Below are 21,576 nucleotides of genomic sequence, written 5' to 3'. Positions count from 1 at the left end.
CTAATTCAGATAGGCTTTCTCTGCTTTGAAAGGGAAGGAAGTTCTCAGATTCAAAGTGAGTAGGTAAGGCTGTTCAGAGCAGAGTTGGAGACAGCAGAGCTGGTTTTCCTTAGAACTGTTTGTTCTCTGCACAGTGAATTTGAAAATGAAATGACCTACCATGCTCACCAGGGAAGAAATCAATACATTTGGGATCAATACATTTACGGAAAGGGGCTCCCTTCCAGAGGCTGGAACAGTTTATATAAATCACAGATATGAGAGATAATTCTGATAGAAAAACAGAAATAACTTCAAGTTACAACAAAACAAAACAAATGGAGAGACAGCTCAGTGGCTAAAAGCACATGCTGCTCTTCCAGAGAGGCTGAGTTCGAGTCCCAGCTCCCATGTCAGGCAGCTCACAATCGCTTTTAACTCCAGCTGTCCAGGCACTGACACCTCTGTGCTGGCACTCGCATACATGTGCTCATAAATGTTCAATTGTGTGCTTATGTCCATGTGCGTGCGTGTGCGCAGGCGCGCGCGCGCGCGCGCACACACACACACACACACACACACACACTCAATTTTAAAAATAAAGTTTTTCAAAAAGAAAAAGGATTAGTTATAAGTGTGCCGATATCAGTATCAATAAAAGACAGACACTTGTTATATTTTAATATTCCTTAAGCCTGGGGTTGGGCAGAATAAACCCCCTAGGCTACCTTGTTACCTCCCAGACCCACATCCCACAACATTTGCTTTAATGATTCTTATCTGAGCTACTTCCAATCCAATATTCCATAAATAAAGCACATGCTTTCCATCCAGGCTGTTCTCTCCATGCTGATCCTCAGAGTAAATTCCTCCTGGCCACGAGGTTCTCTCCACACTAACCCACGGCAGTCCCACTTCCTTCTCCTCTAGTACCTACTCTCTTCTCTTCCTGTGATCCTTTTGTCCTCCAAGCCCAAGAAACTTAGCTTCACCTCTTATTTGTGCCCTGCCCAGGTGTGTTGGCCTTTTATCTAGCCAATCATAGATAATTTTGGAGACAAGGTTACACACCATTCCTTGGGATACATGACAGTCTGCTTATAAGAGACAGCAAACAGACCTCAGAGAGCAAAATAATTGATAATTATTACTAAGCACCAGACCATGTGGTAACAGGTGTGTCTAAGCTAATAGAGTATTTGCCTAACACAAGCCTTAGGATCAAGGCTCAGCCCTGCATAAGCCAAGCATGGTGGTGTGCACCTACTCTTAAAATGTCATCCTTGATTCTACTTAGGAACATGTGACTCTGTCTTTTTCTTTTTCTTTTTTCTAAGGGGTTGTCTAAGAAGTGCTGGTGCTGAGACCATGGACCACTGTTTAAGGAGTAGTGCTGGGGGGAAAAACGGGCCTGAATCCAGTTTTCAGGAAAACATGTATCAAGAAGAAATAAAAAAGAAACCATTAGCAGCATCATGGCAGTAATTTGTGGAAATGGAAACTCCCAACACAGGAGTCGAGGTAAGACAGCTGTGGGGTAGGTGAGTCAAGGCTTGGTGATGTCATCAAAGACAAAGGTTCAGTAAGACAATCCAGCTCAAAAAAAAAATGGAAAAGCAAGTGAGGAAGACCCCAATGTCTCTCATGCAAGGGGCGTGACTTTGGCCAGCTGAGAACATCTGTGGGTGGACTCTGAGGAGAGGACATATATAGAGGCCCATGCACAGGCGATGTCGCTGTTTGGATCCACATCGCTGCACTGATCTTGGTGCAGAAAGAAATGTTGCAGAGAGCTTCTCTGTGCAATCCAACTGAGGCTTTAGTCTTTCACTGACTTTGTGTTGTTGCTTCTTGTTGCCTTTGGACTGGTATCCTGATGACTGAGTCTGGTAATCTCCTAATGATCCATGGAAGTAGATAAAAGAGGACAACAGCCTTTTTCCCTACTATTCTCCTACCTAAGGTTGCTGGTGGCAGGGGGAAGACTAGGAGGGAGGTAAAGGTGCTTAAGAACCCTGAATAAAATAGGTTTTGATGAAAAATCTAAGCCTACAGTGTGACCAATCTCACTATATTTACTTGCTCTGAGACATTTTTCTTATTTTGATTGGCTATTATTGTAAGCTTTGTGTATGAACTGCAATGAGTCTTTCAATCCTTTTCGCTGTGCCTTCAAAACTTCTAATTTTTGTCAAAGACTTGTTTATTTATTATATATACAATGTTTTGTCTGCATGTACATCAGCTCGCCAGAAGAAAGCAACAGTATCTTCATAGATGGTTGTGAGCCACCTTGTAGTTGCCGGGAATTAAACTCAGGACCTCTGAAAGAGCAGCCAGTGCTCTTAACCTCCAAGCCATATCTCCAGCCCTGAAACTTCTAATATTTTAAAACTTCGACTCACACTCAAGATAAGGAAACTAGTTTGCTAGAGCTTGGGAAAACAGGTCCGACTTGCTGAAGGCATAGAAGCCATGTCGAAATTCTACCTGCAGCTTTGGCATCTTTATTCACTGAAACAATCTTTAAAGTATGCTTAAATGTCATGAGAATGGCGTTCTTCTCACATCTGAGGGTGTAAAGTCCCATGAATGCACAGGTAAGGCAGATGTGTAGGAATCTCTGCCTTCAAAACAAAGGAACCCAGCAACCAATGTCCTTAAGGCTTAGGAGTGTCTGGCAAGGCAGCCCAAGTTACACCTTCTAAAATTGTCTGCCATCTTTATGATACATTTCCTCAACAGTTCTGCCATTTCACATTGGGAGAATACAGATAAGCTATTTGCTTCCTCTGGAATTTAATTTCTGTCTTTGGGAAGAGGAATGATAACACCTTTCCTGTGTATTATAAAGATTAAAGATAACTTATTTCAAAAAGACAGTGGAAATTATGTTTGTTGAAAATGCAACAAACTTGATTTTCTTATTGTATATTTCTTTTTGTTCTCTTTGAGAAATTCAAACCTAACTGTTTAAAGAAAAAAAAAGAATGAAAGAAAATCCAACCATTCTATTTTACCAATAAAGACTCAGGAGCCAGATGCTGGGGTGAAAACCTGCTAGCTCAGAGAGTCAGAGAAAGCATCCAGCTGACCTTCCTTCTCAGCTCAGGTTTGGATAGAAAAAAAACCCAAAAGCTGACGGCCCAGGAAGAAAAGGCCAAAGAACCCAAGGCCAGAGGTTTGATAGCTGAAAGCCCAAAAGGCCCCAAAAGCCACAGAGCCAGAGAGCTAAAACCTAAGCTAAAACCCCTTCTACTTATACATGCTGTCTTAAATACCCTTCAACTCAAAGTCCCTCCTGCTCTTTAATCCCTGTCAGCTGGTTTCTTGCTCTGCCTCTTGACCTAGTGTTAACTGTATTCAATCCTGTGTACAGAATAGGATAAAATATGATAAAAGATGTGTGCTAGGGCTGAGCCAAATCACTTGTTTACAATAAACATAAATTTCTTGGATTAAAGGTGTGAGGTAGGACTCAACCACACCAAACAAGAAACAGAGTTTTACAGTTCACAATTTTGGGGTTCACAATGGGACCAAATAACCTGCAACACCTAACATATGGTTTTTGAAATTCAATGGTAAGAAGACCATACATAAAAAGAAATAATGGGAGAAATTTGAAGTTGTCTAGATTGGAGGATGTATTATTCTACTTTCTGTTGCTATAACAAAAGACTTGAATCTGGTCACTTTATAGATAAAGGTCTTATTAGCACAGCATTAAAGATCCAAGAACATTGCAGCAGCTCAGTTCTCACGAAATTTTCCTCACTACATCTCTCCATGGCAGAAGCCATCATGACAAAAACCTGTGCAAGTCAAAGACCTTACAATATAACAGAGGAAGCCAGTGGGACTCAGGAGCCAGGCTTGTTTTCTCCTTAACAAGCTGTCCTTGTAGAAGCTAATTAGATCCCCACAATACATTACACCCCAGGGAACACCCTCACAACAAAATCATTTCCCGTTAATCCCTACCTCTTCAAGAGTCCACCGCTCTCAGTGCTGCCATGCTGGGAACCAAGATTCCAGCAAATGAAACTGACACGCAAACCATAACCAAATTCTAGCAAAAATAACAATCATCTCTGGCAGAGAGGTGACCTGGAAAAGAAAGAGAAGTGGCTGATCCAGAGTATGCCTTAAAGGGAGATTTCACCATTCTTACAGTGGACAGAAGAAAAGAAAAACCTCCACTAAAGCTTTATTTGGGGGTTAAGAAACATTTGCTATTTCAGAGGACCAGAGAGCGCAAGTCTCAGCTTCCACATGGTGGCTCACAGTATAAGTGGCCAACTATAACTCCAGTTCCAGGGGACCCAATGCATGCCCTCTTCTGACTTCTCCAGGCCAAAAAACAAAACAAAACAACAACAACAACAACAAAAAAAACCCAACCTACATACAAATAAGATAAACCATTTTAAACTGCCTCTATAAAAAGCTTTATTAAACTTCTTTCACTGCAAAGAAAAGGGAGTGACATGTTGATGCTATCAGTTAGTACCATCTAACAGAACTCTGCAAAGAAAGGAAGTGTTCGATGTGGCAGATTCTGCTGTCATGAACCATACAGCAAGTGGGAAGGCTATGAGTGAAGAATTGATGGGGGGGGGTGTTTGAGAGGTGAAGAGGGATGAAGGTGTGTGTATAAGTGTACAATCTAAAGGGTAGTTCAGGTGTCATGGCCCAGGACCTGCCCACCTGTTTATTTGCTTTGTTTGTTTGTTTGTTTGAATAGGGCCCGCACAAGGACCTGGGGCTTACCAGTTAGGCTGGGGTGTCTGTCTAACAAGCCCTGGGGATCCTTTCTCTCCACCTCTCCAGTATGCTGACCACAAGCATGTGTAGATCGCCATGTGTAGATCAAACTTGAGTAGTCACACCTCTATGGGAAACACTCTCCCAACTCAGCTACCTCCCTAGTCTCAAGAACTAGCTACCGTATTGAGTAGTGCAGGTCTAAGTAATATACAGCCTAGATGTTTTCATTACATCAGGGCTGGGGAAATCACTCAGTGAGAAAGAGCATTAGCTACATTAGCATGAGGAACTGGGTTCAGATGCCCGGCTCCTGCAGAACAAAAAGCCAGGGATGGCCAGGCATGCCTATAACCACAGCACTATGGGAAGCAGAGAAAGGAGGATCACTGGGGCTTGCTGGCCACCAGTTTATCTCTGGGTGAGTGAGAAGACCCTGTCTTAGGGGATAGAGGTACAGGGCTAGAGCAGGCCACTCAGCATGCTCTTCCAGCCACGGTATTTGCATGCAAAGGTGCGTCTACACACACGTGCAAACACCACACACATACAGGACACACAAACTCTCACCAAAAAATAAAACAAAATGAATTCCCTCAATTATGCATACACAACATTTCGCCAAGTCTACAGTTCGCTCCGATAGATATTTCTGCAATCTTGTCCAGTCATAACTGCTCAGTGCAAGGCAACTTAGCTAATATGGTTGAACAAGACCAAGGGCTTTCCTGCTTCTGTCAGTTCCAATATTAAGGGATGAATGGCTAGCCCTCTTCCACCAACTGTAAACACTGCATAAATTGCAACCTTGCATGTTTTAATTAAGTTGGAATGCTTCTCCTCTGCCTAGTTTATGAGAAATCAATTGCTTTAACTACATATCACCTTATTCGACCATAATGCTTATAGAAGAAATGATTAATTTCAAAAGAGCTGAGAAAGAAGGCTATGACCTAAATAACCTCATAATAAATCTGTCTCCTGGCCCAAGTGATGCTGCCATCACACTTGAGTGCTGAGCTGAATCTCAAGAGCAGTCACAGTAATGGCTGTGATGAAAAAAGGTTTTATTTTTTTATTCCATCTCTTCATGTTTTGTACATAACAGTAATATAAAGGCTTTTTTTTCCTTCTTCCTTTCTTAGCATCTTTCAGCTCCCATATAGTACAGATATCCTATAAGTATTCAAAACCCAGGATAGTATGGTGCATTTCTAGGAAGGGTAAGGCAAGTGGATTGCTACAAATTTAAAGCAAGCCTGGGCTACAGTATGAGAGCCTGCCTCTAACAAACAAATATAAGTCCAGTGTCTAGACTAAAGAGATGGCTCAATGATTAAAAGCACATACTTCTCTTGAAGAGGACCCTAGTTCAGTTCCTAGAGCCCACATCTGGCAGCTCACACCCACCTATAACTCCAGCTCCAGAGTGTCCAATGTCCTTTTCTGGCCTCTGCAGGTAGCTGTACTTATGTGTGCAAACCCCCTCACACAGACACACTAATTAATTAAAAACACTGAAAATAATCTAAAAACAAAAAAAATCATACGTTTAAAAATTCCAGTGGGTGAATATGGTATGAATACCCACTCCAAATTCCTACCACATACTTTGTAGAGGCATTTTTCTCCTTTACCTTTACATGTGTTCCAGGGATCAAATTCGGGTTGCCAGGCTTGTTCAGGAAACACATCTGCTCACTGACTCACCTCACTACTTGCCCCTACTGCATGCTTGGAGCAAACTGTTTTCTATCTGCCTAATATCACTTTGCAACATTTTCCCCCAACAACTGAAATCCTTTTCTCCATAGGGTATTATAGTGTCCTTGTGGTTCTTGTGAGACGGGCAATCTGAAATACTCTTCTCCCAATCGTAGTTACTGGGTCAGGACTGCATACAGTGCTCAGCAGCTCATCAAGATCCTGTCAGAATTCATGGGAATGTTATTAATATGTTCCTTCTAGAAGAAAGGAGTCCTTACTCTTTTTTGCAGTAGTGAGACCAAGATCTATCTTGTGATATCTGAGATCTTAACCTGTGGTTTTCCAACCATATGAAGAAGCAACCTCAAAGGGAGAGAGCAAGAGCAGCCTTCCGAGGGAAGCAGAAGAGAAAAAGAGAGATTCTTTCACTTCTCTGTAGCTAAGGCCAGCTCTGCCCATGTTCCGTTTCCTCAGTCAATGAAGTTCCCTTTTATACTTAAGCTCAAGTTGGTTTCTGTCACCTGTAGTCACATGTCCTGTTAAGCACTGCTCCTCCCCAAACCCCAAAACCAAGGGTTATGCTCCTCCCTTCCCTATGCTCAGACACACTCACTGCACTACGCTTACACATCTGTGGACCTCTACACTTACCTGCAACCCTGACCTGCGGATGTCAGCGTAAACCCCATCTTGTTGAGAAGGCTCCCCCACCCCCATGGCTGGAGAGATGCCTCAGCAGTTAGAAGCACTCATTGTTCTTGTGGCAGACCCAGGTTCGACTCTCAGTACCCACTCGGTAGCTCACAACCATCCATAGCTTCAGTTCCAAGGGATTCAATGCCCTGTTCTGACATCCACGCACCAAGCATGCATGTGGCGCATATGCATACGTGCAGACAAAACATACGTGAAAAAAGATGAATAAATCTAATTTTTTTCTGAGACAGCTTTTTCTGTGTATCCTTAGCTGTCCTGGAATCATTTTGTAGACCAGGCCTCCAGCACACAGAGCTCACCTGCCTCTGCCTCCCCTAGTGCTGGGATTACAGGTTTGTGCCAACCGGTCTGGCTACATCTAATTTTTTAAAAAAGAAGTTGTTCCCCCAGATTTTTAAGGAACGATCATTCACCTTCTATAGCTCATTGGTACCCAGTATTTTACTATCTCTATATCCTCGTATCTCAAATTTTCATATCTCCAATGTAATCAAAGTTCATTATATACATGCATTAAAATATTACAGGGCATGGTGGCCACGCCTGTAATCCCAGCACTCAGGATGGCAGAGGCAGGGGGATAGTTGTGATTTCGAGGCCAGCCTGGTCTACAAAGAGAGTCCAGGACAGTCAAGGCTACACAGAGAAAGCCTGTCTCGAAAAAAAAAAATTTTGAGTGATGCCTAGAATTTTGTATAATTAATACAAGATGAATGAAAGAAACAGAGGCCAAAAGCCTTACCCTATCATCATGCCTGACTCTCTTAAGCTTGTCTTCACCAAGCCACTAGAAACTCCATGAGAGCAGGAAGCCGCATCTGCCATGTTCCCCAATGCCTAGAAGGCTTGGTCCAGAGTCAACGCCTAATGAATGAACAAACAAATGAATAGTGTTTTGTCTTCTACTTTCTCATTTAAAGCTGACAACAAATCAATGCATTTGCCAATACATTTTTTTGAAGCCCGGTAGCTATTTTCAACTCTACTTCTTAAGAAGTAGATCAATTGTATAGATATAGGTTCTCAAAGCCCCCGAAGCTCCCAACCCAGCACACATCTCACTATAAACATCTGCTTCCAGAAATATTTTCTGTGCAAAAAAAATAATAAGCAGCACCGTGGAGCCAGGGTTAAGTGTCACTGTTACAAATTCAATACATTTATTTCTCGTAGAAGCAACTACAGTAGGATTGCTCTGCTTTGTTTGTTTTTTTACAGTAATTATAATTATCTCCTTGAAAATCATTTGTTGCTTCAAACTTCAGTCTTGCTACTTACTTCAAGCACTGGTTTTTTTTCCAGAAAAGTCTCCATCCCCTTAGGGCTTATTCAGCAATGCAAACTCTCAAACCCCACACCAGATCTACAGAATCCGAAACTGGTTTTTCACAAGAACTGCAGATAACAACAAAGCACAGTTCCCAGCTCTCTTTCCAGAGTAACAGACCAGACTAGATACTCTGAACTTGTATTCACTGTGCGCATGATGAGGCCATACTGAAGAGCAATGAGGACAGGTCACCTGACATCAGCACACATCTTTCAAGTAGAAAGAACCCCTAAAAAATACCTCCCACTTTTCTGAAGACCCTTGGCAGAGAGGAAAAGGGGCCAAGGGTAAAAAAGTAAAAAATGAGTAAGAGTAGAACCAAACGCCTGGAAAGAATATGGAGCCTGAGTCCTTGAGGGCACCTTTCTTCAGAAGCCTGTTAAGGCCCTGCGAAGTCTGGCATGGGGAGAGCAGCCCACATTCTATATTGGTGTTGGTCTTCTTGACCTCCCAAAGTTCTCAGCGTTCAGTAACATGCCGTTTTGTTCCGCTGCCTAAGCAAAGCTACCTAAGAATGCACACACACTGACAGATTTGTCTCTGGTGATGGCTCTCAGAGCATCAGACCCCTGGACAGCAAAAGCACCTTCACCTGAGAATGCCTTAGAAATTCAAATTCTAAGGACTCAGAGTCCTTCTCTGAGTCAGAAAATTTAGGGATGAGCTGAGTGACGGCTCAGGGGTTGAAAACACCCAGCACTCTCATGGCACTCTGCAAATCCAGCTCTCGGGGGACCTGAGAGACCCCTAGTCTTTGTGGACAACGCACACATGTGGTAAACAGACACACATGTAGGCAAAACACTGGTGCACATAAATTAGTCTTTTAAAAGAAAATGTAGGTTTGAGGCTTGTTGACTTGTGTTTAGTCAAGGATATCCCACACCGTGGCTCTGACATGCATTGGAAAAACCTTCTACTCTTCGATGAGCTTTCTCAGACTCAGCATTGTTAACATCAGGGCCAGATAACTGTGTGCAGCTGTCCTTCGGCAAACGCCTAGTTTCTGCCCACCAGATACCAGTGCTAACGCTCCTAATCGTGGCTCCCTAAAATTAAAATAGCTCCCTCTCCCACCCCAGTCTTTGCCTAATGCCTCGTAAGGAGACAAAATGACTTCTGTTTGAGAACCACTATCCCTAGAGTATAACTATGGCCTCGATTGTTCCTAGGCTGAATCATGGTACATAAACACACAAAATAATAATAGCACCTATGTACTTAAATATTCAGAGACATGTAACAATTTGGTGTAAAATAGCGTTTGAATAATTAATAATTTTCAAAGTCCTCATGCATAGAGGTCATCCATAATTCTGTAAGAAAAGTAATTTTATGGGCTAGTGAGATATCTCAGCAGTCAAGAGCACTGACTACTCTTCCAAAGGATGAAGTTTGGTTTCCAGCATCCTATATAGTGGCCCACAACTATCTCTTCTAGGGAACCTGACACCCTCTTCCCGTCTCTTTTGGCACCTTGTACGCATGTGGTGCACAAACATGCATTCAGACAAAACACACAAACATTTAAAAAAGAAGTAAATCTTTTTAAAAAGAAAAGAATTTACTTTCATGAATTAGTAGTAAAGAAACCTGAGAATCAGATTACTTGATGTGACCAACAGTCACAGCAAGAACTCAAATAAGGTGTTTGGTTTTCCTAGGTAAAAACGATTGTCTTGTTAAGCAACTAATGGAGAGATAGTCTCTAGTCTCACTGTATAGCCCTGGCTATCCTGGAATCCTGGAACTAGCTCTGTAGACCAGGCTGGCCTTGAACTCACAGAGCTCCAGGACCTGCTTCTGCCTCCCTAGTGTTGGGATTAAAGGTATGTGCTAACATACTTGGCAGAGTCTCTAGACTTAACAAATCTATTAAGAAACAAAAGTTGTAAGAACACTTAAACTGATTGATTAACAGAATATTTTTCATAATTCAAGATCAGGGCAAATCCAGATGATTGCCTGTTATACTGTTGAGTGAGCTAACATTTGAAAACAAGTTTTGTGATACTCACTGTGATATTTAGAGACAGCAGAATATTTGCACTCAAATCAAAGAATAAAAAGCATCACAATTAAGTTATTTAGGAAGAGCCTTTCCCCTTCAAATCACACCCTGTAGTGAGAAAGTGCAAGAGGAGTCTTGAAGCAAAAGCCTACCCACAGAGATGGAAGGCCCAGTCAAAGAGCTCCACTCTCACCCAGGTCCCCACAGTCCTGGGCTCTTACGGAGTAGTGCACAAAAAACCTGCAAAGGCCATGACTTTTCAGAAAGTGGCTGGAACACCATGGAGAGGTGAGCTGGGGATTTCCACCGGCACAGTAATAGACCCTGGCGACCGGGTGAGCGCCCAATCACCAGCAGCCAACTTAATGACCTTTGGATGGTCCTCCAACATGGCCAAACTTGTTGCAGAACATAAAACTGAAACGCTAAATAAAGATCAAGGCCAACTCAAAGTCACAGTGAGACTAGTGACCTCACACAAACCTTCTCATGTCAGTTCTTTTTTGCTCTGGAATGAATCTGAAACCTCTTGCTTCCTCTTTGGACATGGTCTGTAATGGTCCTTACAAACTAGAGTTTAAATCTGGAAATATTTCTAGTCAAGGAAAAGGGCACAAACGCTGGAGTCAACAGTGCGAGCGCCAATCCTGGATGTTAAAGGGAAAAACCATTCAACCTCCCTCCGCCCCAGGCAGAATTTGTGTCTTCCTGAAAAACAGAAAGGTCTGGTTACAGGATTACTAAATTCTGGCTTTTCTTCTACTTAGAATAACCACCACTCGGGAGCTGCTAAAGTTACGGACCTTGGAACTCGAAAGTGTCCCTAACTATCTTGAAATCCCAGCTCTGCCATCTTCTAACTGGGTTGTGTTGGTCAACACCTTTAAGCTTCCTCTACTGTTTCCTCACCTTAAAACAGAGGAGATAATAAAAATACCCAAAAGGATATTGTCAAAAACAAGGGGAATTTTATGTGTGAGCAGTGAATTAGACCCATGCCCTAACGCATAGAAAATACCCAACAGAAGGCAGGTTTTATGCACTTGCAAGCAAATGCTCAGGAGAATAAAGGAGACACCTCATGTTGGAAAAGAGGGAATCTGAGCCTCTGAAAAACTGCCTAAGAAATGCTACTTCATTCTAGAAAAAGGATTGCAGATGTTGGTGACAGTCTCAGAAGAAACTCAGGTTATTTCTTATGTTTCCTACACTATCCAAACTGGTGAACAATTTGACATGAGTTGTTCCTGGATGCATAGCATTTTTTTTAACTTATATTAATTACACCTTATTCACTTTGTATCCCCCCAAAAACCCCTTCCTCCTCCCCTCCTAATCCCACCTCCCCTCCCCCTTCTTCACGCATGCCCCTCCCCAAGTCCACTGATAGGGGAGGTCCCCCTCTCCTTCCTTCTGATCTTAGTCTATCGATCTCATCAGGAGTGGCTGCATTGTCATCTTCTGTGGCCTGGTAAGGCTGCTCCCCCCTCAGGGGGAGGTGATTTTTTAGTGCACTGCTTTCTGCTAGTCTGGCTAGGATGGCCAATTGAAAGATAGAAGGAAGTTAGCGATACATTGTCCAATACTGTAGGTGCTTTTTCACAAGGCTATTGAGCAATGGAATATGTTCATTTTAATTTGGAATGTTCTATAAATGTAACTCATTCACTAAAATAATATTCATTAATATTTTAATTAAGGAATGGTAGTGGTAAAAAAAACTAGATATTTTTTAAAAAGTAATTTAGAATTAATAATATGTGTAATTAATGTCACTTGTTTCTTTTTGCTGTTTAATGTGACCACGAAGACATTTTAAGTTGTGTATTATTTAAGTTATTTAATGCAGCTTGCATTATATTTCCATTCAATAAAACCCATACAGAAAGGGAATACAAATAGAAACATCTTTCAGCATGAAAACATACACACATACACTCAGGAGTGGGGCAGAGAAAAAGAAAGACAGAGTAAGGTAAAGGCCAGGCATGGTGGTCCACACCTTCAATTCCAGCACTCAGGAGGCAGAGGATCTCTGTGAATTCAAAGCCAGCCTGATCTACACAGCAAGTTCCAGGCCAGTCAGGGTTACACAGTGATATCCTATTTTAAGGATGAAAATAAATGAATGAAAAGAGCAACGTGAAAAAGTAAGTTACAGGACTGGAGAGATGGCTCTGCAGTTAAAAGCACTGGCTGCTCTTCCAAAGGTCATGAATTCAGTTCCCTGCAACCACATAGTGGCTCATATCCACCAGTAACGGAATCTGATTTCTTCTTCTGGTGTGCATGAAAACAGAGCATTCATATACATAAAATTAATTAATTTTTAAAAAAGTAACTTCCAGGGAGGCAGGAATTTGGAAAAGAATCAGTCCATGAATGAGATCACAGTTTTGTTAAGAATTCCACACTAAAAAAAAAAAAGAATTTTGCAGTGGTGGCACACGCCTTCAGTTCCAGCACTCAGGAGATAATGGCAGGCAGATCTCTGTGCCTTCAAGGCCAGCCTGGTCTACAAATCGAGTCCAGGACAGATAGTACTGTTACACAGAGAAACCCTGTCTCAACAAACAAAGGGGAGGGAAGAGGAGGAGGAAGAGAAGATTTCTCTCGTTCATTCTGGTAACTGCTGTTGTCATTGTGCAAGTCTTGTTTGTATGACCATCTTGTTAAGATTCCATAGGTGTAGCTTCCCTACACTATCTTGTAGTAGGCATTCTGGTCCTCTAGCTAGTACAACCCCCTTCTTCTGCAATGTTCCCTGAGCCTTAGATGTTAAGGTTGCATTGCATTGTACTGTATTTTATTGAGTTGTGTTATATTGCATTGCTCTACACTGTCTTGTGTTGTACTGTAGTGTGCTATATTGTAGATGTATCAGTTGGGGTTGGGAACCTCATAGTCAGTTGTTCTCTGCTTTTTGACCAGTTCTGGATTTCTGTGATGGAGACTACAGTCTTGAAAGAAAATCATCAAAATTGATTTTTCTGTTATTAAAACAGCTAAAAAGAGACTTCCCACTCTGCCTTTTACATATTCCATATTCCAACATTTAGTAAAGAAAAGAAAAAGAAGCTGAACCCTAACCTTGTAAAACTTCCTGTTCTTTTGCACAAGCTTGAGGAGGTAAAAATAAGAAAAGTGCACCCTCTGCAGGCTACTTAGTATATTTTAGAAGCAAAATAGGCACAATTGTATGAACATAATGTAAAGAACTGAGTAAGCTCACTATACATACTGCTTTTTATGGCTTACATATAAATAACATAAGTAAATGACGTAAGTTAAGGCAAGGGAACAGTTTGGTGGGCACTGTCCATGTTTCCTTCATGGTCCCATTCCTTCACTCTCCACAGGAAGACATGAAAGGGGTAGCATCTGTTTGCTTTTTCTTAAGCTCCCATTTAAACTTTTAAGCCACTCAGGATGATCTTTTCTAGTTCCATTCATTTCCCTGCAAATTACATTGTTTCCTTGTTTTTAATAGCTGAGTAGTATTCCATTGTATAAATGTGCTACAATTTCTGCATCCATTCCTCCACTGAAAGACATCTAGGTTGTTTCTGATTCTGGTTATTATGAATAGAGCTGCTACAAACATCATTGAGCAAATGTCCTTGTTGAATGGTGGGGCATCTTTTGGGTGTATGCCCAGGACTGGTATATCTGGATCTTGAGACAGTGATATTCCCAGTTTTTTGAGAAAATGCCAGACTGATTTCCAAAGTGTTTGCATGCCCACTAACAATGGAGGAGGGTTCTCCTTTCTCCACATCCTCTCCAGCATGTGTTGTCACTTGTGTTGGGGACAATTAAATAATGACTGTTAACAGACTTTATATAAAAGAGGTATATTAGATAGAGATGAAGAGAGAGAGAGAAGGGAGGGCAGGACATGATGGAGGGAAAGTGGGGGCGCCCTGACAGAGAAAGGAGAGAGGGCCAGAAGGCAAGAGGGCAAGAGAAGGCAAGAGGGCAAGAGCAAAAGAGGAGCAAGAGAGGGACCACATGTTGGGTTGTTCCCTTTAAGGGGCAAGGTAACCACACCTTCCAGGTGTGGCACCTGGCCAGAGACACATAATGACATCATAGGTTGCTAGGCAACCCAGGAACAGGTTTCTAAATACTAACAACTTGAATTTTTGATCTTAGCCATTCTGATCGATGTTAGATGGAATCTCAGAGTTGGAACTAGAAAAGATTATCCTGAGTGAGATAACCAAGAAAAAGAAAGACAGGCATGGTATACACTCACTTATAATCGGATATTAGCCATATAATATAGGATAGCCATACTAAAACCTACAGACCTAAAAAAGCAAAACACTAAGGAGGACCCTAGGGAGGATGCTTAAATCTCATTCAGAATGGCAAACAGGATAGACACTAGAAGCGATGGAGAGAGGAAGCAGGATGGGAGCCTACTATAGAGGGTCCTCTGAAAAACTTCACTCAACAGGGGATTGAAGCAGTCAAACTTTGGGCAGAGTGCAGGGAGTCTTATGGAAGAAGAGTGAGGGGAGATAGAAGGACATGGAGGGGACAGGATCCCCACAGGAGACCAACATAGCTAAAAATTCTGAGCTCAGGGGGTCCTGCAGAGACTGATGCATCAACCAAGGCCCATGCATGGAGAGGACCTAGACCCCTTGCTCAGATGTAGTGGACTGGCAGCTCAGTCCCCATATGGGTTCCTGGGTAAGGGGAGCAGGGGCTGCCTCTATCATGAACTAGGTTGCGTGCTCTTTGATCACTTGACCCTAGTGATGCTGTCTTGCCAGGCCACAGAGGAAGAGGATCCAGGCAGTTCTGATGAGATTCGACAAGCTATAGGCAGATGGCAGAGGAGAAGAGCTTCTCTTCTCAGTGGACTAGGAGAAGGGGATGGGGGAAGAAAGAGAGTGGGACTGGGAGGAGTTGAGGGAAGAGACTTCAGTTGGGATATATAAAGAATAAATTGTGAAAAATTTTAAATTAAAAAAGAAGAAAATAAAATATTTTAAATCACAAATCTTTGACAGTTAAACTGTGTGCTTAAGGCAGGTGGTAGTAGGGCATGCCTTTAATCCCAGCACTTGGGAGGAAGAGACAGGTGGATCTCTGAGTTCAAGGCCAGCCTGGACTACAGAGTAAGCTCCTGGATATCCAGGGCTACACAGATAAACCTTGTCTGGGGCAGAGAGAACTTATGTACCTCCTTGAGTTTCACCTCTGTGGGTGAAAACAATCATGGCAACTGTCTTGGTGATAGATGTTCAGTGAGTGTTCTCAGAACATAAGTGAAATGTGTTCACAGCTCTGGGTGTATCAATATTTCTCAAGCTCAACACTTGAAAAATACTGCTGTATTTATTTCCCTCTGATACACAGGCCTTCGATCTAGCCTTTATAGGGCTTCGGATGTGCCTCAGTCAGTAGAGTGCTTGCTTGAATGCATGAAGCTATGGCTTCAGTCCTCAGCACCACATAAAACCAGGTGTTTAATGTCAGCATTTGGGAGGTCGGAGGACCAGAGGTTCAAGATCATCCTCAGACACTTAGAGACTGTGAGGCCAGCCTGGCCTTCATGAGATCTTATCTCAAAAAGGAAAATAAATAAACAAAAATGTAAATGGATGGGCACGAAGCTTGGTTGGTGGAGTGCCTGCCTCGAATGACCAAAGCTGTGAGTTCCTCAACACCACATAAGCCAGGTCTGTAAAGGCAGCACTCAAAGGGTAGAAGCATGGGAATGGGAAGTTTAAGGTCATCCTCAGCTTCCTTTCAAATTCAAAGTCAGCCTGAGCTACATAAGAACTGGTCTGAAGAACAAAAATGACAAAAACAAAAAACAAACAAACAAACAAAATCCATCATCTTGGCAGGAAGTGGTAGAGCACACACCTGCCATTCAAACATTTGGGAGGCTGAGTAAGAAGCATCTTCAGTTTGAGGCCAACTTTGACTCCACAGGCTGCACACACATACACATACACACTCTCAAACACCCCCCTACACACACACACACACACACACACACACACACACACACACATACTGGGAGATAGAGGGGTGGAGGGAGAAATAAACTTTTTGAGAAGAAGGAAAATTTGCTGGTTTTACAATTGGCCTTGCCCATCTGTACGTCCAACCAATTACAGACAGAATGTACTTTTTTATACTGCATCTGGAAAAAACATGTACAGACTTTTTCTTGTTGTCATTCCCTGAACAGTCCACATGACAACTTGGCACTTTCATTACCTTAGCAATGTAATGTCAGTAACAGCAATGATGCAGAGTGCACAAGATGATGTGTGTTACAACCCTGTACCATCTTATGTGGGGAACTGAACATCCATGAATTTTGGTCTCTGCAGAGATCACAGAGCCCATGCCCGCAGATGCTACTGGATGATGTATTAGGTCTTAGAGTGAAAATAAAGGAAGCTTATATGAGAGAGATTGATGAGGTTTTTTGTTGTTGTTGTTGTTTTGTTTGTTTTTTAAACAACTGTTTTCAAAGAAATTCTCTGTGGTGAGGTGAGATTTGACCCAGGACCTGAATAACAAGACAAAATCACCTATGATAAGGACCGAGAGAAGGACACTCTGGTCAGAAGGAAGCCAGTAAAGAGGGGATAGGTTTAAGAGTGGCGCATTTCAAGAATATGAAGTCTGCAGCACAGCTGTGGTGGGGAGGGTAGAAAGCATAGTACACGAGAAGGCAGGCATAGATCACGTTGGGTCCTACAAACCCTTGTATGGAATGTTGGCTTTATTTTAAGTAAAATGGGAATGCACTCAAGGCTATCTGTCAATGTGGTTTAGAAGCTCCAATAAGATCATTTTCACACAGCCCTCACCAGAACATTCACAGGAGTGCATGGCATCTCATGATCTTACCATCATCATAACCATTACCCAATAAAACCCAATTTGTAATACTGTGAAGTCCAAAAGCATTCATCCTTATAAAGGATTCAGAGTCTGGTTATTACAAGATTAGTGAAGTGAGAATGGAGGCTGAGGAGCAGATAGGCATCAACTGCTCAGCCCCATATGGCCAAATTACTGTGAGCATGCTTTACTATGCACCTTATCATCATTCTCATTTTCACCATGACCATTATCATCAGTGAAACTGAAGCCAGCTTTAGTCATCGCGATCACAAATTACTGATGAAACAGTAATTTGCCTGTGGCGAAATGACCCTGAAGGAACACTTCTAAATGTTATGATTATCAAGAAATAACATCGTTTTGCTGAGCATGGTAGCACATGCCTTTAATCCCAGCATTTGGAGGTGAAGGCAAGTATATCTTCGTGAGTTAAAAGCCAGCCTGCTCTTTACAGGGAGGTCCAGGCCAGCTAAGTCTATACAGTGAGCCCCTATGTCAATAGAATAGAAAAAAAGAAGCCATTGTATCATGGACTAATAGCTAAGAATACGTATCCAGAGAACCTGAGCTGTGTTCTTAGCACCCTCCTAGGGCAATCACCTCTAACTACAGCTCCAGTGGACCTGACACCCTCTTCTGGCCTCTGGGGGGTACCCAAAAGCAGGTGCACACAAACACACACATACACATAAACAATATCAATAAATATTTTTACAAGAAAGAAATGACGCCATCATTCCCCTGAGAATGCTGTTTAGCAAACTGTCCATTTCACCAGTTCAGTGAGGATCCTACCCATTTCTCAGAGCTGGTGGCAGCAATTACTGGCCTGCAAACAGGGAGATATCCGTTTCAAGCTGGGACTTGTGTGGATGTGCCAAGGGTCTTTTCTTTTTCTGGCCTCACTTTATCAACCATGCTTTCTCTCTTTGTAAGAACACCATATAAAGCTGCCCTTTCCCCATGGATCATCTAGTTTACTAAATCATGGTTTATTTTTTTCCTCAGGATATCACATGCTATTTTAGAGTCAGTTTTCAAAAGGTCTTAAATGACTTGGCTCAAAATTGGTTTTATATTAAGGGAAGGAACCGGTGTCCCCAAGTCTCAATCAGCACCTTAAGAAGTAGGCTATAGCCTCCCTCAATGGCCCAGGGTTCCCAGCAGCTGTTAGCTGGGAGGCAGCAAAGCTTCGTATCTTCTTTGTACTTTTCTTCGTTTTTCCCGATGTTATCCAAACGAAGATTACAGTTGGCGCTTGTGGGAAGGAGCATGAGGAATGGGGGTGGGTGTGTAAGGCCAGCTGCCTCATCCTTCAGACTTTTACAGGTGCAATTAAATCACCTAGGTGCTCAGATGGCACAAATCTAGCTAGCGAGCTGGTCTGCACGAGTGCAGCAAGGAGTTCAAAATCTGCACACAAGCCATTGCAACATTGCTTCAAATTCTAACTGGATATTGGTCTCCCACTAATGTTAAATAGGATATTTTATTCATACATATTAGATATAGGAATGGAGAGTTTTATGAAATGATTCTCCAGACAAGGAAAGAGCACCCTCAAAATGTTAAGCTAGGTGGTGGTGGCACACCCCTTTTTCCCAGCACTCAGGAGGCTGAGGCAGGTGGATCTCTGTGAGTTCAAGACCAGCCTGGTCTACAGGGTGATTCCAGGATAGCCAGGGCTACACACAGGGAAACCCTGTAGCAAAAAAACAAAACAAAACAAAACAAAAAAAAAACAAAAAAAAAACCAAAAACAAACTATATTTCAAAAGTCTAAATCATATTTTATTGTAGATGGCTGCTCAAACAAGGTACAGGGGTTATTTTATTGTGTTTATTCATAGACAATAATCACTCTAAGTTATTTAAATGCAGTGGCCTCTTTTGTGTTTCTACAGCTTTGGGGTCTTCTGTAGGTGTGACAGTTCCTGGTTTATCACTTGCCTATCACTACCTCTGACCTCTTGCTACCATCAATAAATCTGACTGTTATTCACTCATGCATGCTTCCTATCTGCTCTTATCTGTTCTAGATGAGGAAAAAGACTATAAGGCTTACGGACATTTAAAAGCATTTCACAACAATTCTTAGTACAAAAGGCTTCAATGAAGGGCCACTATTTATTTCATAACACAGATGAGAAGGAAGTATATGGGCTTAGAAAAAGACATTTTCCTTGCTTACTTTTGATTTATTTTCTGTTGGGATTTTTGACAAAGTAAATGTCATCATGAGATAAGTGGGTGTCATTAAATCTTCTAAATATATTCCCTGTACCTCTCCTTTCTGACTGATGATTCCTAAATAAAGGTTATTTTCTATGCCCAGAGTTCATTTCTAATTATTAGACTTTATTTTCCTATGTTATTACTATATAACAACATTAAAGAAATGACCATCCCTTGGAAGGTAATTTTTGTAGCCATTACCCTATGCTGGTGTGACTTAACATTCTCCTCCGAGATACAGCTGGGCATGTAGTCAGCAGAGGGAAGCTCTATTAAGGAACAGGAAATGGACTGTCACATAGCAATGAGACAATGTAATTGCTCTAGCAGACTGCTACATAAATAGACACATGGATATCCTTCTTTAATTTTATTCCCTGAGACTAATGACTGACCCCACTGAAAACCCTAGTGGAAATCATCGCAATAAAAATAGCCAAAACATTAAGAATAGGACAAGTGAGAATGACAATGGCTAATAAGTATTTGAACCACCAAGCATCCTTAGCAGTCCAATCACAAAAATAAGTACCATCTCATGGGTAAGTACCTAAAAGAAACTACGGGCCAGGTGGACATGGGGTATATGCCACAATCCCAGCATTTGGTGTTTGTATTCGCCTGGTTCAATAGTTGTCTTGGAGAATTATTGCCTCTTTCTGCTAACCTAGCCCTAGTCCTGCAAGCTTCTAAAATATAACGTAGGCCCAGAACTTTTTCAGCTTCTGAGACTTACTGCTTAATAAGCTCACCCTTTCTTGTTCTTTCTGAGCTCTGGGATGGCTGGCTCAACTCAGCTGTTCTGGCTCAAACTCTTCTCCTAGCTGATTTATTCAATCTGGCTTCTCTCTCAGCCCCTGAATTGCTCTGCTTGGTCCTAAACTATCTCCAGAAATCTGCTCTAATTTCTTTGATCCTTCTCTGGCTCATTCTGTCTTCACCTGTGTCTAAGTTATTCTCTCATTCAACCTCCCTCTGTAAAACTTTACTGGTAAAACTGTTTCTTTCTTTCTTTCTCTACATTGCCCCTTAAGTAGCTTCCCTTTCCCCTTTCTTCTCATGAGAGTTGGGCGTAACTTATTCTGTCAAATCTTTTTTCTGATTTGTCACTTTTTCTGTCACACATTACTTTCAAACATTACTTTCAAACATGAGTCCTTTCTTCTACAAACTAACTTTACCTTCATTGTTCGGGATTAAAAGTGTACCACCATGCCTAGACCTAAGCTTTTCTTTATCTGAAAGTTCCTCTATGCCAGGCTGGCTTTGAACTCAGATCTGCTTGCCACTGTCTCTTGGATTAAAGGTGTGTTTACATTCCACCTTGATAACATAGATCTTGAAGGTCTTTGGATGTTATCTCTTGCCAGAGCAGATATGTTCTGAATTAAAATTTTTCTACAATTTCTCCTTTTGTTTAAGCTAAAAATTGTACACACTTTAAATTTACAATAGTAACAATTATCGATTCCACAAACTTAAGAGCCCAGATGTCCTTATGAAGACCCACTCAGCCACTGATGCAATGATCCTCCATAATTGCAGTCCTGGTCATCTATCCTTCAAGAACAGTTCATTTTAGCATCAGGGTTTTTCAGTCTGCTAGGTTGATTAACTATCTGTCCCTCTTCAGCTAGTTTGTTAAGCTGTCTCTATGCAGGGGGATCTGTTTCTGCATCATCTACATTGCTGTCTTTCTGTGTCACTTTCTTGAGTCCTGCCTTTCATTTGGAAGCTTCCTCTTCTCCTCATCTTCCTCCTTCTCTTCTTCTTCCTCCTTTTTTTCCAAGACAGGGTTTCTCTATGTAGCCTTGGCTGTCGTGGACTCAATTTGTAGACCAAGCAAATCACAGAGCTCCACCTGCCTCTGCTCCCGAGTGCTGGGATTAAAGATGTGTGCCACCACTTTCCAGTTTCCAATCCAGTGCCTTTTAACTAATCTTAT

The 21,576-nt window shown here is 41.9% G+C and overlaps 1 long non-coding RNA gene across 1 annotated transcript; it reads right to left on the bottom strand.

The window, feature by feature from the left end:
* Window positions 1-3,678: 3,678 nt before the first annotated feature.
* On the bottom strand, window positions 3,679-10,801 carry LOC129682528 (uncharacterized). The gene is made up of 3 exons (XR_008720992.1): window positions 10,705-10,801; window positions 7,913-8,034; window positions 3,679-4,089 (listed from the first exon to the last, which is right to left on the bottom strand). It is a non-coding gene; the product is annotated as an uncharacterized LOC129682528 (long non-coding RNA).
* Window positions 10,802-21,576: the final 10,775 nt, after the last annotated feature.

Source organism: Psammomys obesus, unplaced genomic scaffold (genome assembly GCF_907164565.1).
Source record: "Psammomys obesus unplaced genomic scaffold, mPsaObe1.curated_primary_1811, whole genome shotgun sequence".
NCBI lineage: Eukaryota > Metazoa > Chordata > Mammalia > Rodentia > Muridae > Psammomys > Psammomys obesus.
Note: the sequence above shows the minus strand (reverse complement) of the source record. Positions and strands in the feature narration are given on the sequence as shown.